General features: G+C 37.0%; 1 long non-coding RNA gene across 1 annotated transcript; it reads right to left on the bottom strand.

The window, feature by feature from the left end:
- Nucleotides 1–1466: 1466 nt before the first annotated feature.
- Nucleotides 1467–7528, bottom strand: LOC128293225 (uncharacterized). The gene is made up of 2 exons (XR_008283350.1): nucleotides 7351–7528; nucleotides 1467–1614 (listed from the first exon to the last, which is right to left on the bottom strand). It is a non-coding gene; the product is annotated as an uncharacterized LOC128293225 (long non-coding RNA).
- Between the last annotated feature and the right edge of the window lie 2487 nt (nucleotides 7529–10015).

The following is a 10015-nucleotide window of genomic DNA, read 5'->3' as shown; positions in this document are numbered from 1 at the left end:
TATAATTTTTGAAATAATCAAGCATTGTGATCTTAATGTTCCAAATTAACACACAAATATTTTAGAGATGGTAGTTATCCCTTTCTTGAGGATGGGATGCTAAAAAAAATTAGTATGTATAATTTAGAAGGGTAAACTACCAAAGTAGTCACTTTTGTTTTCCTCAAGTTACATTTTAGTCACTTATGTTTGAAGTGTTACGTTTTAGTCACTTACGTTATCTTGTTGTAACATTTTAGTTATTGAGTGTTAATTATTGTTAACGATGTAATGGTAAGCTAACATGGCACATTAAATCATCATAAATGAAAATTTTAGGTTAAATTATACAATTGGTCCCTATATCTTTTTTTATTTTGAGCAAATTAATTTTTTTCTTTTACATTAAAAGGGATGAAGAAGGGAGGAAAATAGAGGTAGAAGCAAAAAAGAATAGAAAAAAAAGTTAAAAGAACATAAAAGAAAAAAATAAATTGCTCCAAAAAAATATAGGAACTAATTGTATAATTTAACCTAAAATTTTTGTTTGAAATGATTATTGAACGTGCCACGTCAACTTACCGTTAACGGCAATTAATGGCTCAATGACTAAAATGTTACAACACATCAATGTAAGTGACTAAAATGTAACATTTCAAACATAAATGACCAAAATGTAACTTGAGGGAAACAAAAGTGACTATTCTGGTAGTTTACCCAATTTAGAAACCATAACTAGACTTGTTCATGAGTCGAACTATCCGCTCAAGTTCAAAGACCTACTCGAAATTTAATAGGGTTTGGGCAATAATATTATGCCTGAAAAATTGGGTTGGATAAAAAAATAAGACAATTTAAAATATAGGTCAAGCTCAGACTTAAACATTCAAGGCCCGAACCCCTTTTTAAGTTAATAATGCTTTATATTATGTTATTTTTATAAACACATAAAAATTAAATATATAATTGTAACAATATTAAGTCAATAATATTAATGATGTGTTTGTGTAGTTTGGTTTTACCAGTTCCGTGGTATTTCAGATGCTTGAATATAATTTTAAATTCTACAAATTGTACGATGAAAGCTTGTTTTTTTTTACTATATTTGTAGTGCACAATTTAGATCTGTAGCACCCCAAACCCGGCCCAGAAGTTATAGCCGGATCCGGCATGCCACATCAAAAACGTAAAAAAAAAAATTTTCCATTCTAAGTCCAGAAAATCGTACTTGATGTTCAAAAGATTAATTCATTAAGGGTTAAAGTGAATGGAAGTCATGCACCGTAGGAAACCGGAAAAGAGGTGGTGAGTCCATAGGATCGCTAAGTACCAAGCTCCTTCGGATCCAATCCTAGACATGCATACCGCCATTGCCACACCTTAACGTCATGGATATTTCTAGGAAACCGATTTGATTAAGTCATTTTTAGGAAAAGTGATTAATTTTGGAAAATACTTTCATTGCGGAAGCTTTGCTTGTTGTCGTGTTATTTTGAAATCAACTGTTGTTTTTAAAAACGCACCCTAAAGCTATCCAATTTCAATAGTTAAAATAAGTATCACCTATCTTAGTAATACTTATTAAAAACCATCAAAAATAAATAAGCGGCCTTATTACATTTAAAAGCCCAAAACCTCAAACGTAATTAAAAGGATGTCCTGCTCACGGAAGAAAATCAAACTTTCGAGCGGGTGGCCACTCAATTCCCTCACGACTCCAAGCCCACTATGGTTGGGGATTTCTGCGTGGATGAAAATAAAAGGGGTGAGTTTGGGGAAACTCGGTGTGTAAGGAAAACCCATTCAAAGCCCAAGTCACTCAAGCCCATTGGGCTAAGCCCATTCAAGTAACATGGTATCGGGCGAGCCCTTTTCGATTACAATAACCGGGCCTTAGCCCTTATTCAGATAACAACATGGCCCATAGGCCCATTTCAAAATACATGCAACATCAAGAAACATATGCAAGCCCATTTGGGAGACTACTCAACCCACCAACCACTACACTCCACCTGCACCATCCATACACTCCATGTGGGAATAGCTCAACCCACCCAAATTTAACACTCCACAGCTTGCACCTTTGCGCTCAGCTTAACGAAAATGAGGCAAAGCCTCCAAGACGTGGACAAGTCACTTTCAGATTCCTCCGTCAATATCCCATCCCATGCATCGATAATAACAACATGGCATGCAAGAAATAACAACAATCAAACATGCATTTAGGTCAATTTAACCCTAGAGGTATTTGGTAATTTATCTCCTAGGGTAAAGCGTAAATTTTTCACTTTTAAAGGTATTTCAGTAATTTATCTATTTTAGGGTTTTTCATGCATATTCCTACCTTTCACGTACTAACGTAATCACGCATCGAGGGTTCTTACCGAATTGGGCCGTTGGCCCATCATTCCAATTTTGGCCCATTAAGCCCAAAAATATCGAGGGCACGTAAATCATGCACTTTGCGGTCCAAACATTACAGCTTACCAAAAACATTAATCGATTTACCTCACGAGCATTCGCTTTTCATAAATCTACAAAATACCGATTTTCGGCATTTCGCTTTTGCCGATCTAGACTAAGAAAGAGGGTGTTAGTTACACACATGCTTGCGACGATATCTTGACGAGATCCACACACGAACCGCCTACAATTGGATTACTAACACGTTAATCTAACTATTCAAATACAAACTACGATTAACCCCTTACAATATTCGCCAACCACACCTACAGATCATAGTAAGCTTATAAGAAATCAATAAGCAACTCATTAACAAATTTTTGTCAATGTTTACCACATAATCATAATTTCACTGCAAGTTGTCTTCCCGAGCAACAGTCACTAAATCATTTATAATCGAGCTACGAAACTTCAAATCAAGTTCGATAATTTTCCTCAAAATAGACTCATATATCTTCTATCTATAAAATTTTTCAGAATTTTTGGTTTAGCCAATCAATACCAGATTTTTCTCAAAGTTTCCCATGTTTCACTATTTGACTAATTTGACCACTCTTCATTACGAATCAAATTTCTCATTGTACATAATTCAAAATATGTTCTTGTTTATTTCATTAGAAACTAGACTCAATAAGCTTTAATTACATAATTTATTCAGCTTCTAATTCATCTCCCACAATTTATGGTGATTTTCCAAAGTCACATTACTGCTGCTGTCCCAAGCAGATTTATTACCAAATCACTCTTTCACACATACCTTGCATGCATGTTATTTAAACATGTATATCACCAATCAATCATCACATATCTATGATTTTACTTAAGAATAATCTCCATTTCATCATTTTAAAGCACAACATGTTAGCTGATTTTTTTTCCTTTAACATCTAAGGCACATGCATGCTCATTTGTTTGGCAACTTCACCTATCTTCCATTTTTTTCATCAAAAGAACATGAAACAACAACCATTTCCTTCATTTTAATTCATGACTAAATGCTCACAACACAACTAAAAACCAAAATATGCTTCAAGAGTTAAGGTAGAATCAAGAAGAACTCATGAACATCAAGATAGAAGCCAACTACCATGAACTTACCTTCAATTTTCTTCCCCAAGTGACCGAACACTCAAGAGCTTTCTCCTCTCCTTTCTCTTCTCTAACTTTCAGCTATGATGAGCAAAGATGGACAAAACTTTGTTCTTTTCACCCCTTTTTCTTTTAATAAAACTTCATATTTCATCCATTTAATTCTTTAATACAAAAGACATGAAATTCTTATCATGAAACATTTACCTAACCCATTATCATGGAACATTTACCTAACCTATTATCAATTTGTATCAATTTGTACTATAAATTATGGATATCAAGTGCACATTTTGTCTACAACAACATGATGGCTGGCCACTTCATGTAAAATGGGAGGTTTTTCATGCAAATCCTCCTATTTTGCACTCCTATTTATTTGGCCACTTCAATTTAGCCTATAGCATTTTCAAACATTTTCACATAGGTCCTATTTCATAATTTCACTCCCTTTTTCTTATGGAACAAAAATTAACTAAAATTACCGGGTTCTATCTTAAGCTTGGGCCTTCTAGAGGCCCACTAACATAATTAAACCTATGCCAACATTCACAGAATTCCCGAAAATTGGGGCGTTACAACTCTACCCTCTTAAAAGAAATTTCGTCCTCGAAATTTACCTAATCCAAACAGATGAGGGTATTGCTGTTGCATCGTCTCTTCTGGCTCCCAAACTCAGAAGTTTCCCCTTTCTTAACTTGTTGAAAACGAGCGACCAAAGACTCATCGTTCAACTGTTTTTCCTTAATATGATCCACCCAGGTTGGCCTCACTTACAACTCAGCCAACAGACTTCCATCATCATCTGAGACTCAGACGAGCAAACAATTCTCTCGGATCGACATCTGACTCTACGACTTAGAGCATCGGCTACCACATTAGCCTTGCTTGGGTGATACTCGATCGAATAGTCATAATCCTTAAGCAACTCAATCCATCTCCTTTGCCTAAGGTTCAGCTCCTTCTGTGTCAACAAATACTTAAAACTCTTATGGTCGGTGTATATAATACACCTTTCTCCGCACAAGTAATGTCTCTAAATCTTAAGTGCAAATATCACTGCGCCAACTCTAAATCATGAGTCAAATAGTTTCCCTCATGAGGCTTAAGCTATCGTGATGCATATGCAACCACCTTACCCTCTTGCATTAACACGCAGCCTAAACCCACGTGTGATGCGTCCATCGCACACAAGAAAATCATTCCCAGACTCTACTGAATTAACACAAGTGCTTCAGTCAGAACTTTCTTCAACTTCTCAAAAGCTTCTTGTTGTTTCTTAGTCCATACAAACGGTACTCCTTTCCTTATGTGTTTTGTCAGAGGTGCTGCCATCACAGAAAAACCTTCCACAAACCTTCTGTAGTATCTTGCCAACCCTAGGAAACTTCGAATTTCCGACACCGTCCTAGGTGGCTTCCACTCCAAAATTGCTTCAATCTTTCGAGGGCCCACCTTAATCCCTTCGGCAGAGACCACATGTCCTAAGAAGGTTACCTCCCTCAACCAAAATTCACACTTGCTGAACTTCGCAAAGAGTTCCTTCTCCCTTAATACTTACAGCACTATACGGAGATGCTCATCATGTTTCGTTCGTTTCAGAATATACTAGGATATCGTCAATAAAGACGACTACGAACTGATCCAAAAATGGTTAGAACACACGATTCATCAGATCCATAAACGCTGCAGGAGTGTTCGTTAGTCCAAATGGCATAACCAGAAACTCATAATGACCATTCCGAGTCCTGAATGCTATCTTATGGATATCTGCCTCCTTGACCCTTAACTGATGATATCTAGATCAAAGGTCGATCTTGGAAAATACAGAAGCTCCTCTAAGTTGGTCGAACAGATCGTCAATCCTTGGCAGTGGATACTTATTTTTAATCGTCAGTTTGTTCAACTAGCGATAATCAATGCACATCTGCATCGTACCATCCTTCTTTTTCATGAATAGCACTGGTGCTCCCCATGAAGACACGCTTGGCCTAATAAAGCCCCTATCCAACAACTCTTGAATTTGAGCATTTAACTCTACTAACTCCTTCGGTGCCATCCTATATGGTGCGATAGACACAGGTGCCATTCCAGGCAACAAGTCTATTCCAAACTCAACTTCTCGGTTCGGAGGCAATCCTAGAAGCTCCTCCAGAAAACAACTTGAAACTCCTTTACGGTCCTAACCTTATCCACTGTCAGTCCCTCCTCTTCCGACTAACTTACAAATACCAATTAGGCCTCACAACCTTTCCGAATCCACTTTTCGGTTCTTAATGCCGACACCACATTGGACAAATAATCTCTTCTCTCACCTATCACCATAACCTCCTCATCCTTTGTAGTTCTTAACACCATTCGCTTAGCAAGACAATCCGAGTCGCCTTATGCTTAACAAGCCAATCCATTCCCAAAATGAGGTCAAACTCTCCGAACAGTAACTCCATCGATCTCCAGAAAAACCTTGCCTTGAGTTTCTAAGGGTACATTCCTATACAGTTTGTCTACCTTAACCGAGTGACCCAAGGGACTTAGTACAGATACCCCACTCACAATCTCCTCAGAGCAGTCCAAGTCGTCCATAATCCGTTTTGTGGCCTCCAACCAATATTCCGCCACATTCGGGGCTATACCAGACACGCCCTTAAAGATCTCCGTTCTGTTAGTCCCGAAGTCATTCAGAAATAGATCCCTAAATTTCGTTGCCCGAACTTGCTCTGGCAACCCTTTCCAGAACACGAAGCATTGCCTGTGACAGGGCATCATCCTCGGCGGCCTTATCATACGGCCCATTCTCATCCATCGGTGGTGGTCGTGCTACTCCAGTGGGTATGTGTTCAGAAGACGAAGATCCAGCTTGAGTACTACCTCAGCCTCGACCACGGCCTCTTCCCCGAGTAGCTCTCGTACTCATATCGATTTATCTTGATTACGAATTTTTATGCATCAATTCAATATTCCGTGTTTATTACGATGTTTTATGAATCGACGAGAATTCAAAGTTTGTTTTCGTAGAATCAAGTCTAGCTACGCTTTGATCTCTTATCGATTTTCCTATGGTTTCGAATCATCCTATCTAGAGTATCCTAGTAGGGTTTCAAGATGAACAGATAATTCAAAAAATATTCGAAAAGTTCGAGTAATACTTACAGACTTGAGCCGGAGATTCGGAATGCCACCTTCTAAAGATCTAAATTTTGAAAATCGAGTTTTCGCATTCTTTATAAAATTTTCGTTTTCGAAAATCTTTGTTTTTGTAAACCCATTCCACAGTCGAGTTGTCACAACCTAGGCTCTGATACCACTAAATGTAGCACCCCAAACTTGGCCCAGAAGTTATAGCCGGATCCGGCATGCCACATCAAAAACGTAAAAAAAAAATTTCCATTCTAAGTCCAGAAAATCGTACTTGATGTTCAAAAGATTAATTCATTAAGGGTTAAAGTGAATGGAAGCTGTGCACCAGGTAAGAAACCGGAAAAGAAGTGGTGAGTCCATTGGACTACTTAAGTACCAAGCTCCCTTCGGATCCAATCCTAGACATGCATACCACCATTGCCACACCTTAACGTCATGGATATTTCTAGGAAACCGATTTGATTAAGTCATTTTTAGGAAAAGTGATTAATTTTGGAAAATACTTTCATTGCGGAAGCTTTGCTTGTTGTCGTGTTATTTTGAAATCAATTGTTGTTTTTGAAAACGTGTGCCTAAAGCTATCCAATTTCAACAGCTTAAAATAAGTATTACCTATCTTAGTAATACATATTAAAACCATCAAAATAAATAAGCGGCCTTATTACATTAAAAGCCCAAAACCTCACACGTAATTAAAAGGATGTCCAATTCACCAGAAGAAAATCAAACTTTCAGAACGGGTGGCCACTCCGAATTCCCTCACAGCTCCAAGCCCACTATGGTTGGGGATTTCCTGCATGGATGAAAATAAAAGGGGTGAGTTTGGGGAAACTCAGTGTGTAAGGAAAACCCATTCAAAGCCCAAGTCACTCAAGCCCATTGGGCCTAAGCCCATTCAGTAATAATGGTACTGGGCGAGCCCTTTTCAGACATAATAACCGGGCCTTAGCCCTTTATTCAGATAATGATATGGCCCATAGGCCCATTTCAAAATACATGCAACATTAGTAAACATATGCAAGCCCATTTGGGAGACTACTCAACCCACCAACCACTACACTCCACCGTACCAGCCATACACTCCATGTGGGAATAGCTCAACCCACCCAAATTTAACACTCCACAGCTTGCGACCTTTGTCGCTCGCTTAACAATAAATTGAGGTAAAGCCTCCAATACGTGGACAAGCCAATTTCAGTACTTCCTCGTCAATATCCCGCCCCATGCATCGATAATAACAACATGGCATGCAAGAAATAACAACAATCAAACATGCATTTAGGTCAATTTAACCTAGAGGTATTTCGTAATTTATCTCCTACGGTAAAACGTAAATTTTCCACTTTTAAAGGTATTTCAGAATTTATCTATTTTAGGGTTTTTCATGCATATTCCTACCTTTCACGTACTAATGAGAATCACATACCGAGGGTTCTTACGAATTGGGCCGTTGGCCCATCATTCCAATTTTGGCCCATTAAGCCCAAAAATATCGAGGGCACGTAAATCATGCACTTTGCAGTCCAAACATTGCAGCTTACCAAAAACATTAATCGATTTACCACACGAGCATTCGCACACTCGCAAATCTACAAAATACCGGTTTTCGGCATTTCGACTTTTCGGCTTTTGCTGATCTAGACTAAGAAAGAGGGTGTTAGTTACACACTGCTTTGCGACGATATCTTGATTGAGATCCACACACGAACCGCCTACAATTGGATTACTAACACGTTAATCTAACTATTCAAATACAAACTACGTATTAACCCCTTACAATATTCGGCCAACCACACCTACAAATCATAGTAAGCTTATAAGAAATCAATAAGCAACTCATTAACAAATTTTTGTCAATGTTTACCACATAATCATAATTTCACTCCAAGCTGTCTTCCTGAGCAACAGTCACTAAATCATTTATAACTGGAGCTACGAAACTCCAAATCAAGTTCCGTTAATTTTTCCTGAAAATAGACTCATATATCTTCTATCCATAAAATTTTCATAATTTTTGGTTTAGCCAATCAATACCAGATTTTTCTCAAAGTTTCCCATGTTTCACTGTTTGACTAATCTGACCACTCTTCATTACGAATCAAATTTCTCATTGTACATAATTCAAAATATGTTCTTGTTTATTTCATTAGAAACTAGACTCAATAATCTTTAATTACATAATTTATTCAGCTTCTAATTCATCTCCCACAATTTATGGTGATTTTCCAAAGTCACATTACTGCTGCTGTCCCAAGCAGATTTATTACCAAATCACTCTTTCACACATACCTTGCATGCATGTTATTTAAACATGTATATCACCAATCAATCATCACATATCTATGATTTTACTTAAGAATAATCTCCATTTCATCATTTTAAAGAACAACATGTTAGCTGATTTTTTTCCTTTAACATCTAAGGCACATGCATGCTCATTTGTTTGGCTCAACTTCACCTATCTTCCATTTTTTTCATCAAAAGAACATGAAACAACAACCATTTCCTTCATTTTAATTCATAACTAAATGCTCACAACACAACTAAAAACCAAAATATGCTTCAAGAGTTAAGGTAGAATCAAGAAGAACTCATGAACATCAAGGTAGAAGCCAACTACCATGAACTTACCTTCAATTTTCTTCCCCAAGTGACCGAACATTCAAGAGCTTTCTCCTCTCCTTTCTCTTCTCTAACTTTCAGCTATGATGAACAAAGATGGACAAAACTTTGTTCTTTTCACCCCTTTTTCTTTTAATAAAACTTCATATTTCATCCATTTAATTCTTTAATACAAAAGACATGAAATTCTTATCATGAAACATTTACCTAACCCATTATCATGAAACATTTACCTAACCCATTATCATGGAACATTTACCTAACCTATTATCAATTTGTATCAATTTGTACCATAAATTATGGATATCAAGTGCACATTTTGTCTACAACAACATGATGGCTGGCCACTTCATGTAAAATGGGAGGTTTGTCATGCAAATCCTCCTATTTTGCACTCCTATTTATTTGGCCACTTCAATTTAGCCTATAGCATTTTCAAACATTTTCACATAGGTCCTATTTCATAATTTCACTCCCTTTTTCTTATGGAACAAAAATTAACTAAAATTACGGGTTCTATCTTAAGCTTGGGCCTTCTAGAGGCCCACTAACAAAATTAAACCTATGCCAACATTCACGAATTCCGAAAATTGGGGCATTCTGAGATCTCTAACAAAAATATATACTGATTATGTACTAAATAAATAATATTTTAGGATAAAAAGTCATTAATTTTTATCTTCATTAATATTTAGGTTGACTAAAAATAATCATGCCCGTTAAA

Source organism: Gossypium arboreum, chromosome 5, assembly GCF_025698485.1.
Source record: "Gossypium arboreum isolate Shixiya-1 chromosome 5, ASM2569848v2, whole genome shotgun sequence".
Taxonomy (NCBI): Eukaryota; Viridiplantae; Streptophyta; class Magnoliopsida; order Malvales; family Malvaceae; genus Gossypium; species Gossypium arboreum.
The sequence above is the reverse complement of the archived record's forward strand: the minus strand, read 5'-3'. Positions and strand labels throughout refer to the sequence as shown.